We start from the raw sequence: 23,348 nt of genomic DNA, 5'->3' as shown, positions 1-23,348 counted from the left end.
TGAGGCCAACTGTATGAAGTTCAACAAGGCCAAGTGCCGGGTCCTGCATCTGGGGCGTAACAACCCCAAACAGCGCTACAGGCTGGGAGATAAGTGGTTGGAAAGCTGCCTGGCAGAGAAGGACCTGGGAGTATTGGTCGATAGTCAGCTGAATATGAGCCAGCAGTGTGCTCAGGTGGCCAAGAAGGCCAACAGCATCCTGGCTTGTATAGGAAGCAGCGTGGCCAGCAGGTCTAGGAAGTGATTGTCCCCCTGTACTCGGCTCTGGTGAGGCCGCATCTCGAGTACTGTGTTCAGTTTTGGGCCCCTCGCTACAAGAAGGATGTCGAGGTGCTCGAGAGAGTCCAGAGAAGGGCGACCAAGCTGGTGAGGGGTCTGGAGAACAAGTCTTATGAGGAGCGGCTGAGGGAGCTGGGATTGTTCAGTCTGGAGAAGAGGAGGCTCAGGGGCGACCTCATCGCTCTCTTACCTTAAAGGAGGCTGTAGCGAGGTGGGGGTTGGTCTATTCTCCCACGTGCCTGGTGACAGGATGAGGGGGAATGGGCTAAAGTTGCGCCAGGGGAGGTATAGGTTGGATATTAGGAAGAACTTCTTTACTGAAAGGGTTGTTAGGCATTGGAATAGGCTGCCCAGGGAAGTGGTTGAGTCACCATCCCTGGAGGTCTTTAAGAGACGTTTAGATGTAGAGCTTAGTGATATGGTTTAGTGGAGGACTTGTTAGTATTAGGTAAGAGGTTGGACTGGGTGATCTTGGAGGTCTCTTCCAACCTAGACGATTCTGTGATTCTGTGATTCTGTGATATACCACTGCTCAGCAGAAAATCTGAATGCCACAAAAATAAACTTCTTACAGAAGTACAAATTCATAGCCAGCCTTTGCCTGATCCCTGGGGGATGGAGATAAGTGAATACAGATATAAAGAAGATAGTAATAACCCTCAAGTCTAAGGTCTGACTAAGATTTTTGACAGAGAGTACATGAAAACATATGGTATGGTAGAAAGTTCAGAGGCCATCTGTTTTCACTGACTATGAAAAACTTTATGCTGCAGCAGTGCAGTAATCATGATAATGACAGCTCATATAGTACTAGAAGTAAAAGAAATATGCAGCTGGTTATAAGTAGGAAAGTGCGGTAGTAAGTTGTTTTAAGTACGTCTTGAAACGAAGCGTAAGTTGTCTTGCCAGCCTGACCAGGGCCTACCAGCTGAAGGAAAAGCTGCAAGTACTTAGTTCTTCTTTAGTTTCAGATGAGAAGAGTTTTATTATCAGGAGACGTAGTTAACAGCTGAAGAAAGGAAATTAGGAGACTGAATTGGGGATAGCACAGATCCAGCAATGAGGGCCTGGCTAGAACTGGAGAGCAAGCCCATGACAGTAACTTCCATCTCGTAGGTGGCTGCTGCTAGTTCTTTTGGCCCCCACAGACTGCCAGGCACCCGTTTGCACGTTGCAGGGTTATGTGCTCATTTATCTTGGGTTGCATCTCAGGGAACCTAAGTCAAAGGCTTTCAAATGTAACTGCAGTCATAAGTGGGCCCTGAGCTTTGTCTGTGAAGTGCCTGAAAAAAGCAAAAGACTTCACTCCTGGAAATGTCTTTCCACAGGGCAGGTCAGCTTTTAGCTTTTCCAGTAGTTACTGCATTCATTATTAATATACTTTGCATGCTTTAAAGGGCTCTAAGCACAAGACTGACAAGCAGTACGGCTTCTCCTGGCTGTTAACAGCCATCTGGGCTGTCTCATTTCTGTGCCAGTATGTTCTGTTTTGAAGACCAGCACCAGTCTCCAAAGCAACCTAGTGCATGGTGTGGAAGATGTCTACCGTGCTGAGTGTAGATCTGTTCTCACACAGCTTTTCTTGACAGCAGCTCTTGTAAGATGCTAATACGTTGCATTACACATGCACCTTCCTGACAGCTAAGAGCTTAATACCCAGTACAATGCCTACCTTACAGAGCAATAGAGGTACTGCTGTTCTGCCTTTGTACAGGGAGCTGAATATTGCTTTAATGCATTCATATTTAGCTTAGGGTCCCCAGAGGGCTGTTGATTTATCTGTGCTCTTAGGCTTCCTATTTGGCACTGATATTGTGTGTCACAGAGCAGAAGGGAAGGATTTGCTGCACCTTATCTCCATTCAGATGATAGTGACGCTCCCTGATAACTCACTAATCCACAGAGATAAGAACACTGCAAGCAGATTTTGCAGCCCTTAGTATGAAATGTGTGCAGGGATTTATGTTATTCCTGCAAATACTGAAATCATACATTTTGCTGTGTGAGCCACAAACTTCATGTCACTACGACAATTAGCTCCCAGGATCAGGCGTGTTTCAAACAGCATTAACTAGATGAGCAGACAATGTGATATAATAAAGAGAAAAATAAGATCAGATGAGCAAGACACTTAATGTAACATCACTTTTACCACTACATACTATTACCAGAGAAGCAGAATTAGAAGATACATTTTGTTGCTCCCCCCCCACCCCCAATAGATTTGTTATTTTGTTTGGAATTTGGTGGTAGTGGTGGGGAGTATGGAGACGAGAAGGAAGAGGAAAAATCTTCAGATTCTTGGGGAATAAATGTCTGCCACGGACATTTAAAACTCACTGAGAAGTGACAGCTCTGGACATAGGGGTTTCATCCTCTGAAGGCTTTCATGGCTGCAGTAATCATCAGGGCTGAACAATGTTTGGGTAGAAAAAGCCAAAGTTGGGCCTTGTGCATAACCTCCCCTCTGCCCCCGCACCCAGGCATCGTCCATCTCATTAATGCTCAGTGTCACATCCTTAAAGGGGATCTTGCATCTTATCTACTATAGCCATATTGATGTTCTGGTTACATTTATACAGTTGTTGTTTGTTTGTTTTGTTCGTTTTTATGCTACTTTCTTGGTTGTGGTGGCCTGTGCTGTCTTTATGGACTTGGACTCTTGCTGTGCTACAGTTCTGTATTTCAGTTCCCATGAGTTGTTCACTGGGACACCTTGTTTTTGTGTCTGACAGGCACACCTCAGAGCTGGCTCTTTCCCAGAGAACTGTCAGATCATAGCTGTGAAGTTTCAGAGAGTGTGAGCAGGTCTTCCTGCTCTTGGATGTACAAATCTGTGAAGCAGAAGGACCCAGCAGTCCCAACAGTAGCTTCTAGAAAGTGGAAAGTAGTCTGAAAATACAGATGGACCTGTAAAGCCAAAATATGTGATGAAAGAGAGCTGCAGCAGAGTGGTACAAAACCTGGGAACATGTTCTAGAGACTAGAAAATTGATCCTACACAGCTCTCTCACAAATGCCGAGTTTAGCTTTGCTGTGAGTAAGTGGTTTAAAAGCTGAAGCAGGTGGGTTTTGGTAGTCCTCCTCCACCTCCCATGCTCACACAGTTGTCGGAGGTGTTACAGCCTGAGTGGAAGGCGAAGCGTGTCCCTGTAGACTCAAAAGCCAGGATCTTCATTTGTCCATGACATCTGAAAAGGCGTGGGAACATTCTTATTGCAGCTAAGCCCACCTAGCACCTGCAGAAAGTTTCAGGGTTTGTGCAGTAGCTGGGATGCAGAACAACAGTGTTTAACTCTTCTTTCTCCTTCTAGGCCTCCAAGTGACTTTTCACCACCTGCAATAAGGTTTAAGTATAAAACAAGAAGTGCAAATGTCTCAGAGGCCTCCCCGGCCTAGACCTGTAGGCAGACACAGCATCACAAGGCTGCTCGACCTAAAGGGCAAAATCCAAGGAGACCAGTGGCAGAGCTACAAATTGCCTTGAGAAACCAGATAGCAGTTCTTTATGGCAGCAGCTCTCCTACAGAGTTACTCTGGAGTCCAGTGCTGATGTTGCTGTGCTCCCAGTTATGTTGTCAGAGCTCAGAAACACTATCTTCCTCCAAAGGTTTCACTACTTCATTTATGAGAAAAGGGGCAAAACCTTTTAAAATGTTCCCAAAAGCCCCTTGGGTTTTTCATTCACTGAAAAAAAATGCTGGATTGATTCCATTTTGCATTCTAGAAACTCTGTCCAGGGATGTTTGAAAGGATGCCTCGAAGCAGAGATCCCTGTGTAATCAGAAATGTCGAGACGCCCAGCTAAAATAGAAAGGGAGAGACAAATGGCATTAAAAGCAGGGGTCCAATAAGAGGATAGAGAGCTTTGAGAATTAGTTATTTGACTCTTTTTGACCTAAATCTCTAGTTTAATAAAGCAAAATCTTTCCACGTGGTGCTTTTTAAAGCCCTTTAACAGAAGGTTTTTGCAGCCTGCCCAGGGACTCAGCAGAGGATAGAGCTTACCAAGCCTGTCAGCCGGCAAAAGGAAGGGTGGTTGAACCACTGCCTAATCCTGCTCACCCTATTCTGCACCTCACTCTGCACGCTCTGCTCAGCATGGAGTAATGATCTTTCCATTGCTGTAACCTTCACATTACCATGCATAGGGGAACGGGTGAAAGCTGCAAGGCTGAGACCAAGCGTTGATTTTCCTGCAGGGATGAAGCAGGGCAGTGCTTCCAGCACTTTGTGGGAAGGTAACTAGAAGAAAGGGGATGTCAGGGTGGGTGGTTTCAGCATAACACCGTCCCGCAGCCTGCCTCACCCTCCTCATGGGCTAGTCTGCAATTGTCTAAATGATGGGAAGGTGATTGCCTTGATGCAATTGCCTAACCATGGACCCCCCTCCCCCTGCTGGGAAGCGGCGTAGAAGCAGAGGACTGCAGAAGCAGATCCTGCCCGGGGTTTGCAGCCACTCCATGGAGCCAGAGCTGGAGGCTGTGGGGGATGGTGAGCGGTGATGAGCCTGGCATTGCAGCTGAGACAGCACAAGGGAGAGGGAAATAAAGTCAGTGGTTATGTCTGGCATTACGGATTTCATGCTAGTAGTTGTGCTGGAAGGAGACCCCGCCAGAGGCTTGTGTCTCCTAGGGCTGTGTGTCCCTGACCAGGGGGCTCTGCTGCACTTCCCTGCTTGGCAGAGAATGAGTTCACCTGAGCATCCTCTGCTTGAAAAAAAGGCCATCTTCCCTGGAAATGAAGAGACTGTTCACTGCTCTGAGCTAATCCAAATCCTCTCTGGCAGGCCCTTGCAGTAGGGAAGATTTCTGTGCTCCAGGATCTTCAGGATCTGCTCATCCCAGATGAGGGCTGACAGTGACAAAAAATACATGCTCTTTGTCAAAGCCTGTGCATACTCCTCCTCCAGTGCTTTGCTGAAGCTCTCTGACTGCAGAGCTGAGCTTATCTATCAGTGTTTTCACTTTTCCACCACTCAGCTCTGGAGTCTTGCTTCACTGAAAGAGCCTGCAGGGATTCCAGAGGGATCAGGGTTTCCATTCCAGTCCTTCATGAACTCTCTGGAAATCAAGATGACACCATCATTTCCAGCTGTGAAGAAACTGTGGATGTCAGTTTAAAGACCATGTCTAAAGCTGGTCCAATTTCAGCCAGCCACGTGCTGCTTAATGCATCTATGCCACTGCCATGCATGCTACTGCAGTGAGTTGAGCTTCAGATATGTAAATGCAGTGCTACAATGGCACCGGATTCTTGCACAAATTGGCCGCTCCCTCTAAAAAAACACCCCAAGGCCCCCCAGAATGGGACAGTCTTCAGGAAAAGTGTAGACTGGACAATTGGATCGGATTTGGCAATGTGAAGCAAGAAATCATTCCTATCAAGTACAGACCAGCACACAGCCTGGAAGTGAGACTACAGGGACCCAGGAATCTCTGCCATACATGTCTGTAGCTCCCAGCCCCACCCCTTTCTATCTAACCACAGCCAAAGTCAACCCGCTGCAAATGACAGTGCTTGTGAGATTTCTGGCCAAGTTTCCTACAACCAATAAATGCTCAGAAACCTCCCAACCTGATGATTGTTAAACGTCCCTGAGCCCTTCAAGCCGCCAGCACCTGCAGTGTCTCCCAGGGCTAACCCCTGACATGCATACCGAAGGGTTAACTGGGCTGCTCCAGGCTTTGACAGGTTCTGGCAGCTTTGATTTACTCCATGTTCATGGTGAAAGGAGGGGTAGTTTTAGCCTTATAAATAAAGAGAAAATCCCAAATCTGTTGAATTAAAGTCTAAGCACCAGCTCCTATAATCACTCTGCAGAGTCCCTGGGATCTTCTCTCATTTATAGAGTGATTTTTTTTTTCACTTGAAGGTACTGCACACGCCTGATTTCAATTAATCCTTCTCTGCCCAAGTCCTTTAGGCATATGGCCTGAGAGGTTCCTGGCATGGAGCGGGTAACTCTGAGACCTCCTAATCCAACATCTGCCAGCTGATAAATCCCCATGCTCTTTTGAGTGGCCCAGTAATAACTTTAATCACCCCAACCTGTTCCAGCTTGCTTGTGTGATGCTTTCCCCCTTCCAGTATGGAAGGGTGATTTAACATCTGATGCTGCATTGGCAGACAGTCCTCCTGCTGTCCTCTCACAGCCACTGTCACTGATGTGGACCTTAGAGGACCGTCACTGGCCAGGACCTTGGAGCACGAGTTCCTCGGGGGGAAGAAAAGTGCCTGGTGTGCTGCACTGCCCTGCTGAGTGAGCAGACTAGAGCAGCTCAATGACTTCGCAGGATGCAAAGAAGTAGCTGTGCTCAGTAAGGAACAGCAGAACACCTCGGGCTACAAAAAGCCTGTGGAGCCCAGGAGGGGAATGATGAAGTCCAAAAATATGAGATGTCATCATGGGCTTCGGCTCATTTGTACAAAATTTCCCAGCTTCAGGATTTACAAGCCATACCATGTTCAAAAAGAGCCTACAATTTAGTGCCTGAAGAACAGTGGCCATTACAAGGTCAACGTCCAGCCTGAAGGAACATATAACACTGAAAGTCTAGAGCTCTGCATCCTGAAATAAAATGGTTAGGGGCTTTCAACCTCAGGAGGTGGACAGAGAGAACATCATGCAATAAGGTAGCACTACAGGATTCAATGGACAATATGGTTTCACAAAATATTTAAAGTTGGAATTTACTTGAGGGGTGGTGGGAGCCTGTTTCTGGCTTGTGCTGTGCAGAGCATTCAACCAAAAGATTATAATGTTCCCTTCTTTTTCTGTAAGTATCAGCATTGCGCTTGTTTCAGGCTGTATAGTCTTGTTTGCCTGTTTACCAGGTGCAGATGAAACTTCCCTACTGGCTGATAAATAGGGGAATTTACTCTCCTCTTCTGTTTGTTCAGTAGCAGAGTTGCCTCGGGAAGCAGAGGAATGGAAAATATTTATCCATGAATGACCTCGGCAAGGCAACGTTCCCGAGGGACGCTGTCTCTGAGATGGGGAGAGAATAAAGCATACATGGGTATGAAATCCTGGAGGAGCTAGGGCAGGCTTGTCCTCAGAGCAGGGAAGGACACAGTGCTGGTGATTACGTGTTAAGGTCAGGATGAACAGAGCATTCTGCAGCATGCCTGTTTTCTGAGTGCAGCATAGTGAAAGGGTTGGAAGATCCTGAAGATCCTGACATTCTCCAGCTTCCATTTTCTATGAGAATTTTGTTTAAATGCTATAAAATCACATGCACCACCCAGGATCCATACAGGAGGGTTTGGAGGACAAAAGGAGTTTATCTTGCCTGGGTTCCATCTGAAATGCATCTTGCCCAGTGAGGAAGCTGCAAATTCCAGTGAATACATTAGTTCATTCAGTCTCTTTGACAGTGACTGACATTTCCTTATCTCACCTGTCATTATACAGTATCACAGAATAATACACCAGCAACGTTCTACAAGGACTGTGTGCACTTCCACTCTGACTTGGTACTTACACCACAGCCCAGTGGCAGTGGTGCATGTGACTAATTCTATTCTGTCACTGGTTTCCAGTTCTGCTGTCTCTCTATCAGTGTTTCCAGAGGCCTGGTGGATGACGGCTTGGTAGAGTTAATTTGTAAAAATGATAAGCAGGCTTCTTCAGCCCCAGAAGTTACAGAGAATTTCTGAGGAGGTTCCGACTCATGCTATTTGTCTCCCTGCCTGGCAGGTCAGATTAATAATGCAGCTTCCTATTGCCTAATGTCAGTGATGCTGTCTCAGCAGTGCACAGCCCCCCAGATGCTGGGAAGTCACATGTCTGAAGGGGAAATGACTGGAGTGGACACAGATAGTCTCACTGAGGCCCCGTCTCCAGCAGCTCAATTTGATTAAACAAGTAAATCAAAAGGCTGCAGGAGATCAATGTTCCTGACAGATGGAGGCCTTTCAGGAGTGGCACTTGCTCTGAACTTGATCCATCATTGCTGTGGGAAGGGATCCCAGAGCTGCCATGGGATCTGGCTGCCCTCTTGTGCAGAGGCAGAGCTATGTGCAAGTGAGAGCCTGTCTGGCAAAAGGCAGCAGGTACAGCACAGAGTGGTGAGGAGCTAAAGGTCTCCCTCTGGCTGTCCTGGCACTCCTGATTCCCCTCAGGCTTCTTTCCCCAGTTCTAGGTTGTGGCCAGACGTGGGCCCTCACTGTTTTGTTCAACATAGCACATTTCCCTGGAACGCAACATGGCGTTCATATTAGAAGTGTGGCAGGGAGGATGAAAAATGAGGAAGTGGGGCTCAAATGGCTTAAATCAAGGGCTGGGTGGTGGCAACCACATTGGGACCTGGGCTCTTCTGTGGTCTTCTGCTCTGCCCTACTCAGAGGCTGCTGCCCAGCAGGGAGGTTCACACTCCCAAGTTCGGTGCATATGCACACAAGCAGCTGCTGCCCTATCCAAAGGCCTCACTCTAACAGATCCTCCACCTTTGTGTGAGCAGAATCCACCAGCAACCCCCTTGGGTGGTTTCTCTCTGCTGGTGAGGTCTGGACAAGGCAGTGCTTCAGCGAGCACAGGGTCAGGAAGGAGACCTGGGACAGCGGGAGACTGCACAGGGAAGGTGAGCTGCATGGCAGGATCCTATGCCAGACCAGGGTTGGGAGAATGGCCATGTCCAAGGGGACAGATGCTGTCACCTCTCGGACAGAATGGGAAAGTTCTCTATTTTTGAGGAAGCTTTTGGTGGGGCTGTAGCAAAATCTCTTCCCAATCTGAAGATGGTGTCATATTTTCTGGCTACTAGGTCTGTTCTTCAGGTGTGATGTTTTCAGCCAAGTTCACCTGTCCCCTGCTAAAATAAAGTATTTGCCTACCTGGCCATTCTTCTTGCCCTGGAGTAGTCATACAAGAAGTCTGTATAGACCGGCAAAAGTTCAGTATAGACTGACAAAGATATTGGGTAGGGGTGGAGGACCAACTGCGATCTGCTAAGCAACTTTCAGTGGTTACTGAAAAAATCTGGTTGCTCACTGTGCTCTCAAATACCCATCTTTTGGTATGTCTCCCCAGACCCTCTAAGCTATTGCCATGATTATTTTGGATCCACTGTGGGGGTTGGCTAATTCAATTACTGTTGGTGTCTGGAAAGATGCTGAGAAGGAAGGAAGGTACAGATATGACCTGTTGATTGAGCAAAAACAGTTTCTTTGTGCAGGAGCCTTTAGAATGGTTATACAGTACATTTCCATGAGTAGTAGAAGGCTTCCCAGATTTTCTTGAGGGTAATTTTAAAAGTTCCAAAGATATTGTTCTAAAATATGATTCATTTGTTGGTTGGGTCATCCTGTGGGATGCTTAGTGGAAGAGAGGCAAGAAGCTTGATTTTGAAAGATTTAAGAGCTTGTGATAGGAATCCAGGTCAAACAGAGCTTTCAGGTGGAAAAAAAACCACCTCTGTTTGCTTACCTTCAGGCTTGCCTTCACTCCAACAACCTTTTAAATTTCATGGATTGCAAACAAACTCGACATGGTATTGTGTGGTATCAGGAAAAGCCTTTTCCCTTCCATCATACCCCAGACTTGGCTGCGTATCTGCTGCCTGGTCTCAGGACTCATTTTGCCTGGCTGGACCAGCCGATCTTTCTTCTTCTTCCATGTATCCATCCAAACCTTTCTGAATATGTTATTTTCCAGCACTGAAAACAATCTGTGGCAAATTCCACAGACAATTTACACACTCTATGGATAGACTGTTTTTTTTTTTTTCCTGCTTCTTTTGAGCCTGCCGTCTGACAGATGCAGAATGCTTCTTGGAAGAAATGGCAAACAATTGTCACCTCTTTTGCAAGCTGGAGATTCATGGTCTGTTTATCTATTTCTCACACAGATGTCATTTGTTACCTTTCATCATCTCTGATGCCCTTTTCTATGTTTTCTTCGCAGTTTTACAAGTCTTTCTGAGATGGGGAGATCAGGATTGCAGAAAATGTTCAAGAAGTGAATACACCATGGATTTCCACAGTAGCATGAGGTTGTTCTCTGTACTGTTTTCCACTCATTTCTGACTTAGCAAGATTTACTTTTTTGATTACTGACAGAGGAAAAATCCCTATCTTTTGTCTATCTCTCACTGGATTCTTCTCTTGAAGCATTCTTCAGTGACTGTCAGGAGGAAGAAACCCTACCCTGGGAGTCCAGCTCTTCTACTCTGCTCAGGGCAATGCAGAGATTAGCCAAGGGTACTGTATCCATTTATTATTTGTGCCATGTTGACTGGAGGAAGATTCACATGATGATTTATTAGATATATATCTAAAATACTAAGGACTACCAAACACAAGGCTGTTGAATATGTGTTACTAAACTGCATCCTCTTCTGCCTTATTATCCTACGTATTTAAAGCAGCATGGTCATGATATTAGTTTCCTGTCCTACTGTTTTCCCTGCAGAGACCCACATGAGTTAATATGAGGAATCTTTGCAATTATCATAGTGTAATTATCTGTAGCAAAGATACACTTTGAGATGGAGGAGAGATGACTAGTTAATGCTACAAATCTATAGTAATTAGAATTAAATTCTTAGAGTATTGGATTCCCCTCAGTGACCAGCTCATTAATCTCCTGAGTCATTTAAAATATTTTTTATTATTAACATTCTTTTGTGAGTTTTTTTTTTTAATTTCAAACGGAAATTTTATTTTCTTTCCTTCCTGCACTGGAGTGTTTATGGGCCTCAACCACCACAACTAGCAGTTTCAAATTTGCATTTTTTATCAAAGCTTTTTCTTTTCTTTTTTTACTGGTTATCTAGGACCATTTTCAACAACTGATAATCACCAGCATTTTTCTTGAACTTAAGGAAGTAGCTAGATTTTGAGCTAATTTTCTGCACTGTAGAAATGGATTAAGCCGACTTTCATCAGGCCTTGCCTATTAACACTGTCTGATGACCTGACCAGTTTCTGTCATACAGTGGAGTCAGTTTTGACCTTACGCTGCTGTCTGACAGTGACCAAATATGGATCTGAAGGCTAGAGCCATATACATGAATTTGGGGAAATCTTGATACAAACCTCAGTCTTTAAATAAAGAATTGTTTGTGATGAGGATGTAGACCCAAGAAACTGAATTAGTAGTTACTGGTTAGAATCCAGAAGCAGCCTCAAAATGCAGCCAGTTGTAAACAGTGTAGGTACAATTTGAGAAAGGGACCAATACTTCAAAGATTTTTTTTTTTCTTTCTGCTAGAATAAATCTCAATGATGCACTTCCAGTTGCAGTAAGGAAGCAGTATTTTAAACTAAGTGAGGCATCCCCTGGAACATTTGGATTTTTTTGGGTAGATTATCTTGATGAATTTACTTGTGGGTTCATGCATCTCAATAGCACCTCCAGAAAGCATCAGCCTTTGTGAAATTGCATTAAATTAGCAGTTAAGTGTTTGGAGACTTAGTTTCTTAATATTGTTTAGCCAACCATATCATGCAGATTGTGAAAAGTGCTTTAATCTGCAACATACAGGACTTCCTGAGGGATTAGCCACAGCCCTGATATGTTAATACTGCAAAAATGGATGATCCAATTAAGCTCTGCTAAACCATAGCAGAATGTAAGGTCCATATGTTGGCTTATCCTTATGGTTTGTGTATTAGTTGGAAATTGCTAGGCAGCCTGTACTGGTCACTGGATTCTGAGGCTTCATCAGGGTTGGTAGAGAAAGTGAAAGCTCTTTGCCTTTCTGAGGAGGGCTTTCCCCCTTCCCTTTACAGTGTATGCTCTCTCACAGGGCAGTTTTCCAAGAAGAAAAGCATCTGTGTGTGACCAGCCCATTTTTGGAATAGCCCAGGAAAGCAAAAGCTTTCCCTGTATGCTTCTGGGCCCTAACACCATTCCCAAAGGGCAGCTAAGTATGAAGAATTATTTTCATCAGCAGGTAGAAAGGTGCCTTGATAACTTCAGTATGACTATATCTGTACTCTCACCTAGGCTTAGTGCAAAGGACTGACCTGCTGGGAGACAGGAAATACGGTTAACAGGTCTGCAGTGGGTCCCGGACCTATCATGCATTTGTGTCTCCACTCAAGCCCATGGGAAATACTGTTCTGTGAGCTGTTTGATAAGTTTTTTTTTTCCTCAGTGTGCTTTGTGCGGCCTTGTCATCTCCACACAGACCAGACTCCATCAGAAAACGCTTTGCAAATGAGTTCCCTGCCCACCCTCAGCAGTGTTTCTGTGTTGCTTATGTGGGAGATGTAATACCTGGGCTCCAGAAGCAACTGGAGTTGAATAAACTGTTTCGGGTTGAGGTGGGAAAAGCGGTCCTCCAAGCTGCTTCTAGGGCAGTCCTGTTCTCTGCCACAAGACATGCCCTGCTGTCCACCTTTGCAGACTCTTGTTGAAGAGATTTCCTGCTGGGTGACTGCTCACAGCAGCTCCTCCAACTTGTTAGCTCTTCTGAAGAGGGAGGAGCTGACAGAAGCCACAAACAATTAGGATTTCCCACTACAAAAACTATAGTAATAATACTGCAGGGGCATATCCCTGAATGAAGATTTTAGGTTTCTGCCTCTGTACTGGGACTCTGAATATGAAAGTCAATCAGCAGTCTGGTGATCACCTTAATTATGTGCATTACTGCACAAAACATATGGCTCTACATTGCATGACTTCCTTATAACGTTATATTTTGTCCTAATGGTTTTCTGTATTAATACTTTTCAGTCTGACATTACTGCCATAACTAGGAACTATACGTGTAACTGGTTACCTGTGTACCCTGAGAACCACATGACAATCAAAATGAGTAAGTGATTGGAGAAACTATTATACGAGAAGAGATGAGAAGTATATGGCTTGTTTGGTATGACTAAGTGAAAGCTGAGGGAAGATATGATTGCTGGCTATAGAGTTGTCAGCAAATAAATATCCAGAGACAGAAGCTAAACAAGATTCTATTGAAACAAGAACTAATAGATGAAAACTAACTTTGAGCAAATGTAGGCAAGAAAGCAGAAGATGACTGCTGCTTTGGAATAATCTCCTAATCAGAACAACTGGAAGAAAAAATCAAATGTGTTCTAACGTAGCTTAAAACTTTTATGGATTATACAATGCACTACTTAGTAGCAGTGGCCTAGCCTTTACCATGTGCAGATTCCTTGCACCACTATTTCAGGGCTAGGGCTTGTGTTTTTAAGCACAGATTTTTTTTTCTTTTTTTTTTTCTTTTTTTTTCCCCTCGAACTATGTTCTTTGTTTTAGCATTAAACCAATAAATATAGGCTAATTTACACTGTATTGCTGGTGGATTTCTTAATAAGAACGTCACACATGCAGGTTGAACTTCTCACATTGCCCAGAGAAGCTGTGGATGCCCCATCCCTGGAAATGTGTAAGGCCATGTTGGATGGGACTTTGAGCAACCTGCTCTAGTGTGAGGTGTCCCTGCCCATGGCAGGGGGTTGGAATTAGATGATCTTTAAGGTCACTTCCAACCCAAACCATTCTATGATTCTACGAAATGATTTTTGCCAGAGGCTGAACCAGAGATCACCAGTTCCCCTCCAATCTGTAGCATTCTCTAAGTCTATGACCAGAACTTGTAGAAGCCATCCTTTTCTTTTGTCCCTCAGAGCTGCATTCCTAGCACTGCTGGCTGGCAATGACCATTCACTGTGCAAGGCCACCACACCAGAGGAGAGTTTGCTGCTACTATTTGTGATGCTGGGTCAGGTAAACACACAACATCCTCGAAAATGATGTCTATTTGATGTTCTGCTGTTGCCTGATGCATGCAGTGCACCAGTTGTCACAAGTGTGCTACCCATCTGCTTGTGGGAAGCCAAGTTTGTCTTGTTTAGAATTCCAGGACTCCTCTGCACTGGTCTGCCTCACGTCATTGAGACTGTGCTGCTGCTATTTTGTGATATTTTTGTTCTTTTTTTTTTTTTTTTTAAAAAGGACACCTCTGTTACTCTTAAATTGTGAATTAAGAACAGAAGACAGTAGTTACACCTATAGTTACTAATTTCCTGTGGTACAGAGAATAGCATACAACACCTTCTGGTGCAGAGAAATAGTTCAGGTTTTTCCCTTTTGGAGGTACAGATACACGCTGCCATTTCTTGGGGCACTTCTGAATACTTCTAATTTTTTCAGCTCTCTTTGTGATTGTATTACAGTATCCCTTCCCCCATATTTCTAGCTGTTATTTTCTCTTATTGATTATTTCTTTTTCAGACTGGGACAATATTAGCATACTGTAGCTTTTAATTATCTTTCAAAAACTTGGCCCTTGGACTTGTTCAACTGGCTTGAATACAAATATATTGCTTTGCCAGTTAGGATTAAGAGAAGACACTTTTCTTGCCTCTTTCTTGTCCTTGGCATTCCCAGCTAAGAGTAAAGTTCATACTGGAAGACATGATTTTATCTTCTTTCTTTCCTAATAGTTTAAGGAATTTTGCATTTAGAGAGGTTCAAAAGTTCACCAAGCAACACGATGGCTCTCTGCTTATTATGGAGTATTCTGGTTAGTTATACAAATTGAAAAAAAGTTTAAAGTGTTATAGACACCTGCCTTCCTTATCAATTCATTCATGTTTATGTGCTTAAATTAAAAGGCTAAAAAATATATATGTTTGAATTGTAAGCTCTTTGCTAATGTGCCAGCTTCTACCAAAAGATGGAATGATGTTCTGAGGACATTTAAAAATAGCAACCAGTAAGGGCTGGGGCCATTTTCTTGATACACTGAAGTTCATCATTTACACTCAGCACTGCAGAGCTGGGTGATGATCATTATTGGATTTCAAGTGCAATTTTGGTGATAGCTTTGTGCTCCTGGGAGGTAAGACATTTCAAAGGAAGAACAGGATCTCTCCCATTCTCAGTAATGGTTACAGTCCTTGGGCGCAAGGCAGATACCATGCTTGTGAATCTCTCCTTTTATTTTCCTTGCTTTTTTTACAAGTGCACAAAATAAAACATTTCATTTGGGAATGCATGAAATATTTCATGCTGAATGGAACACTGTGTTTGGTTTTTTTTTTTTGGTTTAGCAAGATAAATAACATTCCAGTGTGATCCAAGTAAAACCTTTTTTTCCACTTGATTTTTCAATTTTGCTGTCAAACTGAAAAATCAGCTATTCTCCGAGACCAATAACAGGCAGCTCTGCTCTCCCATATGGAACAGCAATGTCCTGATGCTGAACAGAAGAATATTTCCTGACAGCATTATTTGTTGTAAGTCTTAAAAGATACTCTGATCACAAAGAAGAAAGTGGAGCAGAGACTCCAGGCTTTCCTCACCAGTAGTGCAGCTGATCAATTTCAAGAGGCACCAGCAGGAAGCCGGTTCCTTTCCCTGCATCAGGAACTTCAAAACATCCCAAAGAAAAGTGATTTTATTCCTTTTTCTGTCTCACAGGCTCTTAAAACAAGTGACTTGCACCTTCAACAATCCTGAAGGAAGTGTTTTCAAGATGAAAAGGGGAAATGAGCATTCACTGAACCACTGTGGATGTCATGTGGGCCATCAGAGAAGTCTGGTCCCATCAAGCAGAGACTCCTAGGGAGAAAAAAGACTAGCCCAGAAGGAAACTAACTGCTTCAGCTCAGAACCATCTGGGGTATGGTTCCCAAGCCCTTTGGTGCAAGAAGTGTCTGGCCCTGGTTATTAGTAGCTAGTTTGGCAAACTCCAGAGTAACCAGCTGAGATCATGGTGCCTCTGCCTGTGCTACCCTTCACTCTGAACTTGAAGGTATGGTGGCATGGCAATGCCAGCTGAGGTATGCAAAACTGCAATCTTCAATTAACATAGCTTGGATACAGCCACTCCAGCAAAAACAAACCAGAAGGGTTTATTCTGTTCTGGGGAAACTCTAAGTGGAAGAGTGATTCCATTTTGTGCAGCTATTTCAAATACTGTTTTTTTTCTGTTTCAGAAAACAAAGAAACAAACAAAAAACACCACCAAAACCAAAATTAAACAAAACAAAAATCAGACCATAACTAAACTGAAAACCTAACAGAATTAGAAATTCTCCCCGACAGAATGGTGCAGGCCATTCTATTCAGGGCTAGGTGGCAGGCTGCCAGGGATGTGGCAATACAGTAATCCTTGGTGTTTCTTCCCACTGCAGCACCCTGAATGAACCTGGGAGGATGGTCTCCCATGACTTCAGACACTCATTACCCTTCCAGCCTATGGAAAATGAATTTGGATGCCTCAGTATTGGAGCAGTAAGAGATACTGAGTAGTGGAAGTGAATCCACAACTGGAACATTTTAATAAACAAGCCAATGAAGCTTGAAGGTAATGAAGCGCTACTAACCTTGAAGGAAAACCAGGGCCATAGTAGAAATCAACAGTTCTAGTGGAAGGTAATATCTTTATAATCAAATCTGGATCATGGCTGTAGAAAAACAAAACAAAAACAAACAAACAAAACAGTTTACATGAGCTTTTTATTCCTTTGTAAAATGGAAACCACTTAGAACAGAAGGGATTCAGGTGTTCCTCCAAACCACCTCCCTGACAAAGGCAGGAGCAACTGGTGTGACTCCTGTTATTTCTACCCACCCTAATCTTGAGATTCCATGGAAAAGAAGGATGTGCACTTTCCCTAGGAAAACCTACTTCATTACTTTATGAGCTTCTCTGCTAGACAGATCTCTCTAATGTCTAACCACATTGTTCTGTGCTGCACTTTCAGCCCACACTGAACAAGGACAAAAATATTCCTAAGCTTTGTTTAAGTGTCCTTTGTATATTTGAAGACAACTACCATGTCTGCTCTCAGTTATCTGTTCTCTAGACTAAAGGGACCCCAGATCCCTTTAGGTTCATCTAGACTTTCATAAAACGTAGAGAAACACCAAATTTAGGCAAGGTGGCTCAGGACACTTCCCACACAGGTCATGTTTCCAGGCCTTTTATTTCCTGCTTCTGGACCTTTTCCAATAGCTCCACGTTGTTCTTGGAACAATGCTCACAACAGAAGTTCTCAAAACAGAGTCAACTATTGCAGCTGAGACATTATAGGAAGCAAGTGGTCTACAGCACAGATTGCATGTGTCTTATATGTTATATTTGTCCTTCTGTAGGCCTCATACCTTACATGAGGTGTATATATATATATATATGAGGTATATATATGTGTGTGTGTGTGTGTGTGTGTGTATATATATATATATATACACCTTACATATACCTTCTGTAGACCTCAACCCTTATATGTTATATTTGTCCTTCTGCAGACCTCAGATAGGCCACAGGATAACTATCTTGGTCATGAGGTTACAAGCTCAGTCCCTACCTTCCAGTTCTTTTACTTCTCTGTCTCCAGAACTGTTCCCCTAGTGGTTTTTTTTTTTTTTGGCAATTAGTGTTTTTTTTTTCTTTCTCAACTTTATAATTGTGCATTTGTCCTTTCTGAAATGCATATTTTTTTTTCCCATTGGTCCAACTTGTCAAGAACATTCTGAATTCCAACCCCTTCTACTAAAATGTTTCCAGCCCCTTTTATCTTAAGGTCATGTGCTAACATAACCACACGGTTCATTCCCTCTTTTAAGTTAGTGATAAAAATATTGACTACTATCTGGCCTGGGTCAATGTCCACAAAATCCCATCTGACTCAATGTTTCAGTTTAATAGTAAACTGTTGATAACTGCTCCCTGAGTGTAGCTTTTAAACTTCTCAGGAGAGCTTTCATCCAGAAGATGTTTGTTCAACTTTCTGATGAGAATATCACATGAACCTGTGGCAGAAGTCTTTCTAAAATCAAGATATATGATTTCTACCACATCTTCCTTCTCTACAGAGCCCATTACTCTGTCAAAGATGGAAATTGCATTAGTTTGACATAATTTTTTCTTTACAAATCTGTTAGCCGTTGTTATCGCCTAGCTGTCTTCTGGGTGTTAAAAAAATATATGATTTTGTATTTGGATCTGCATTTCTCTAGGAGTCGTTAAGTCTATAATTCTGATTCATCTTTATTTTATGTGTAAAGAGATCCCAGTCTGCCATTTTTCATCCTTTTGAAAACTACTCCATCTTACTTTCAAAGAAAACCACAAAACTGTGTTGAGATTACAGGCCTCTGAGAAGTGGCTGAAGCAGTGATTTTTTTCTTAGGTCACGATGATTTGAAAGAATTTATGAACAATCTCATACCTTTGTTAGATGATGAACTTTACTTCAAGTAATTAATCCTGTTTGTTAATAGAAGCTTTCCCTCCCTACTGACTAGTAACTGGTGCTTTCCTAGGTCTGTCTCTTATTTCTGAAGTGTTTGCAGTATGTCTCCTCCTGACTTCTTATGTCCCTTACTACTAGTATTTAATTTGGGTCTTGATCTTTCTGATTTTTTTCTCTGGTAATCTGGGCTATTTTGTGATGCACTGCTTAGCGAGATTACCTACTTTTCCCTTTTTTCTCTTGCTTTTGTTGCTACTGATTTAACCAAGCTGGTCATTCCTGGTTCTTATTTGACATTTTCCTTATAGGGATTAGTTGCACTTACACCCTTGCTATCAGTTGACCTAGGAAGCTATTAGTCCTCCCGAACCTCCTATTCTGATCAGCTGTCTTTATTATGGATACACGCACTGAACTTTTTGTCTCTATCTTTAAAAAAGTTTTAAGTTTGCTTTCTTCCTTTCTTGCTCTTTTAAGGATCATTAACTACAGTCATTTCTTGATTAGAATATTATCGAAATTCTCTTCCACGGTCCTTATTAGTGAGGATAAAACACTATAGCACTGCCGTACCAGTGGCTTTCCCTACATCCCTCTGCAGTTTTTTCCATTATACAACAAGAATCTCTGGAAATTTGACCCAACTTTCACGTTTTTCGCAGGAACTGTCAAAGTATTTTAAGTCTACTGAAGTCAACAGCTTATGTATTTTGGGGGCTAGTGGGAACCCTCACTTCCCTTCCCTCATCTTGTTTTCCAAAACTTCTGGGCTAGCTCCAAATACACAACTGCTTGTCAATACCAGCTGAAGATCCCTCCATGTTACGTCTCTGTCAGCTTTGGCCCTACTTTGGACGTAGCTGCATCCCTGCTAGCAACCATCGCTTCCTCCACAAAAGCTTCTCAAAATGTTTGGGATTATTCCTGAGAGCGATTTACCTCTGGGTACCAGCTGCAAAACCCTTCAGGGTAGGGACACCACAAGTTTGGCCAAGTTTATGCATAACTGTATGCCTGACAGCTACCCTTGCCTTCTCACCTCAGCATGCTTCTAGAAAAAGATTTGGCTTCCTCCAAGAGAGATTTTTTCTTTGAGGATCCTAAACTCGGATCCCTCTAGGCTAGGTAACAGAGAATTTGGGCTAATTTGGACGTTGGTACATGCCCGCTAGCTACCTTTGCCTCCACCACATTGGACTTAGGGAAAATTTTGCCTTACCTGCGTTAGTTCTGGTCAAAAGCAGCTTACCTGTCTGGTATTTGTTACCTGCCTGTGTCTGCATGTCCTGTAGCTCTCACGGATTACCTCAAATTGCACGGAGGTTCCCCACTTTTTTCTCCATTTGTTGAGGTCTGCTCCTGTTTGACCCTTAAGGCTCTTTCCAAGCATCTCTTTGAGCCTTTCCTTTTGGCATTCTCTGAACACAGCTGAAACCTTGGCTTGCTGCCTCAAACTCCTCCAAGGCTGTTGCTCTAATTCGTTTGTGTCCATCGGTGTACGTTCCCAACCCTGCAACAATGGAATAGACAGTTTTTGTTTGATTTTGTTTTGTCTGGTTGTTTCTTTTCATTATGACCTTTTCTTTCTTTGGTCTTTCCTTCAATCCTACCACTTTTGTTAGTTTGAATCCTCCTCTTAGTTTTGTTGTTTCTTTGCTTTTTTCAGACATCAGCACCCCACCCCATTTTCCCTGTGCACTGCCTCCCTCATAGAATCCTACAATGCCTGGGGTTGGAAGGGACCTTAAAGACCATCCAGCTCGAGCCCACCTGCACTGGTGCCCCAGGACCCTGTTGGGAGCTGCACGTCTGGGCTGGGGCCAGCTCTGCCTTGGGGGTGACTGAGGCTGTGCCTGTCAGCCCTGCACTGGGACATGGCGGTTGCCTAGCACCACTCTGGGTCACAATATGCACTGCCCCTGACAGCACAGGGCTGCCATGTGGTCACGGTCCCTGTCCTTGGCTTCCCAAGGAGCTGCGTCCCCATGCTTGGTCCTGAGCGAGGTGCTGGATGTGCGAGTCCAGGAGTCCCCAAGTGCCACAGGGTGGACTTCTCTCTCTTTCCCCTGGAGATGAACACTCTCTTTTGGTTCCACCATACCTCTGCCCCTGAGAAGCTCCACAGCCAGGACGTCCATGGCCCAGCTCTCTCAAGCTCACGGCTGGGCTGTCCTGCCCCAGGGGGTCCTGACAGGTGCCTGGAGCACACTGGAAAAGTTGGGCCTACATGCCTTAGTTCTGAACAAAAGCAGCATACCCAGGCTGTGACAAACCCTCTTTGGGCATCAGAACAGAATCTTGAAGTCCGCGGTGCCCAAAGTGAAACCTTTTTCTTCATTCCTTATAAAATAAACATTAAAGTTAACTCTTAAGGAGATAATGAGATTAAGGAAGTACATGCTAAACATAGAAGACTAAAATACGCAACTTTTTGCCCAAAATATGCTCATTGTCATCCCAGGGTGGGACAGATAAGCTTAGGATATAAAAGTGTTAGGAGGTAGTGGTAAAAAAGTTAATGACAGCAAAACCCTAGAGTGAGGAAAAAAGGGAGAGCTGGGGGGTTGGGGGGGAGAAGAAAAATTCAAAACCTACAAGAGGCAGTCGATGTTCTGTGCTCCTTCTCCACCAAGACAGGGATGTTAGTGTTGGGGAGAATCGAATGGATGTTTTACTAATGTCTCTTAGGTAATGGGACATACAGTATAATTAAGCATTGCCAAATGTACTTACATTATCAATTAATCTATGTACACTGGAAACTTAGGGAGTACACTGAACATTTAAAGGAATCGTTGAAGGGGAACCCTGGGAGGGAACAGGTACAACCTGACCTTGGATAAGGGCCTGGAAATGCTGAAATGAGTTGAAGCAGAACCAAGGAGCGGAGGGAGCATGCGTCGAGTGAGAAAGGTGAAAAGTTTAGCGGAGAGGAAGACTCCTTACTTCATCTGGACGACCACCTGGACGACCACCAGAGTGCGCCACGCATGTGCAAAGGGGAGGGGAGCTAATTAGAATGGAATGCGAGGCTGATGTTGCAACCTGTAATGAATATGTATACCTGACGCAATATTGTATGTATAAATAACGGCTGGGAAGTAACGGGACTTGAAGCCAGATTTGGGCACCTGCCCCGGCTTCCAGCGCTGAATAAAGCACCTTCATATAATCACTTGGTGGTTATGTGGTTGCTACGCTAACAGGGACACCTCCTTGGTAAGCTCTGCACCTTCACCTTCACTTTGGTGAGGAATACCTGCGATAGCATTTATACGTTAAATAAACATATTAACTGCCTATTGGGTTAGGGGCATAGATTCATTTTAGCTGCCTATCGGGTCAGTGGAATAGACCCAGAAGAAGGAGGACAATCCCTTGTCATGAAGACCTCAGGGTTCTCCCATTTGGCTGCATCTGTTCAAAAACCAGCCTGCATACAAGCAATGCAGGAGAAGGATCTCACGGAGATCCCCAAGGCTAGCCCTCATTGATCTGGCAAGTTTAACTCCCCCTTTGCTGTAGCCTCCCAGACAGCATAAAGACACACTTTGCTAGTCTCCAAGAAGACATGCAAACTGCCTGTGCTATCAATGCTGCCCTGGATGCCACACAGCTGGCAGATCTGGTTTGCCAACACCTTGTGGCTACCTCCACATACAGATTTACTTTGGGATCCTGCCCTCAGATCGCTGCAGGGTAGGTACCTGACAACTTTGCCCAATTTGGGACCGAGGTACCTGCCTGGGTACCTTCACTTCCCTTCGCTCATCTTGTTTTCCAAAACTTTTGGGCTAGCACCAAATACACAACTGCTTGTCAATACCAGCTGAAGACCCCTCCACGTTACGTCTCTCTCAACTTTGGCCCTACTTTGGACGTAGCTGCATGCCTGCTAGCAACCATCGCTTCCTCCACAAAAGCTTCTCAAAATGTTTGGGATTCTGCCTGAGACACATTTAGCTCTGGGAACCAGCTGCAAAGCCCTTCAGGGTACGGACACCACAAGTTTGGCCAAGTTTACAGGGAAGTGTATGCCTGGTAGCTACCCTTGCCTTCTCACCTTGGCGTGTTTCTGCAAAAGATTTGGCTTCCTCCAACAGAGATTTTTTTTTGGGGATCCTAAACTCGGATAACTCTGGGCTAGGTAACAGAGAATTTGGGCTAATTTGGAGGTTTTTACATGCCCGCTAGCATACATTGCCACTGCCAGATTGTACTTTTGAAAACGTTTCGCCTCCCTGCGGCTGTTCTGGACAAAAGCAGCGTACCCGTCTGGGGTAGCTACCTGAATTTTGGCCAAATTGGGAATTATGTGCATGCCCAGTAGCTACCCGTTCCTCCTCCCAGGCATACTTTCTGAAATGTTTTGGCCTCTTCCAGAGAGAGAGGGACTTGTGGATTCGGTCCGCAGAACCCTTCAGGATAGGTACCTGAGAACTTGGGACAATTTTCGACGGAGGTGCATGCCAAGAGGCTTCTCTTGCCTCTGCCTGATCTGGTTTGCCAAAACCTTGTGGCTACCTCCACATACAGATTTACTTTGGGATCCTGCCCTCAGATCGCTTCAGGCTAGGTACCTGACAACTTTGCCCAATTTCCGATGGAGGTACCTGCCTGGGTACCTTCACTTCCCTTCGCTCATCTTGTTTTCCAAAACTTCTGCGCTTGCTCAAATATACAACTGCATGTCAATACCAGCTGAAGACCCCTCCACGTTACGTCTCTCTCAACTTTGGCCCTACTTTGGACGTAGCTGCATGCCTGCTAGCTACCTTTGCTTCCTCCACAAAAGCTTCTCAAAATGTATGGGATTCTGCCTGAGACACATTTGGCTCTGGGTACCAGCTGCAAAGCCCTTCAGGGTAGTGTTAGCGTAGCAACCACATAAC

The 23,348-nt window shown here is 44.2% G+C and overlaps 1 protein-coding gene across 1 annotated transcript in view; it reads right to left on the bottom strand.

Moving 5' to 3' along the window:
* Window positions 1-257: 257 nt before the first annotated feature.
* The window catches only part of MAJIN (membrane anchored junction protein), a 132,472-nt gene continuing 109,381 nt past the window's right edge, over window positions 258-23,348 (bottom strand). Inside the window, exons 15-16 of the mRNA XM_083803805.1 lie at window positions 16,585-16,665; window positions 258-4,083 (exon numbers count right to left, since the gene is read on the bottom strand). The gene's annotated coding sequence lies outside the window, so the exon portion shown is untranslated. The remainder of the gene's footprint in view (window positions 4,084-16,584; window positions 16,666-23,348) is intronic.

Source organism: Anser anser, assembly GCF_964211835.1.
Source record: "Anser anser genome assembly, chromosome: 18".
Lineage (NCBI taxonomy): Eukaryota > Metazoa > Chordata > Aves > Anseriformes > Anatidae > Anser > Anser anser.
Note: the sequence above shows the minus strand (reverse complement) of the source record. Positions and strands in the feature narration are given on the sequence as shown.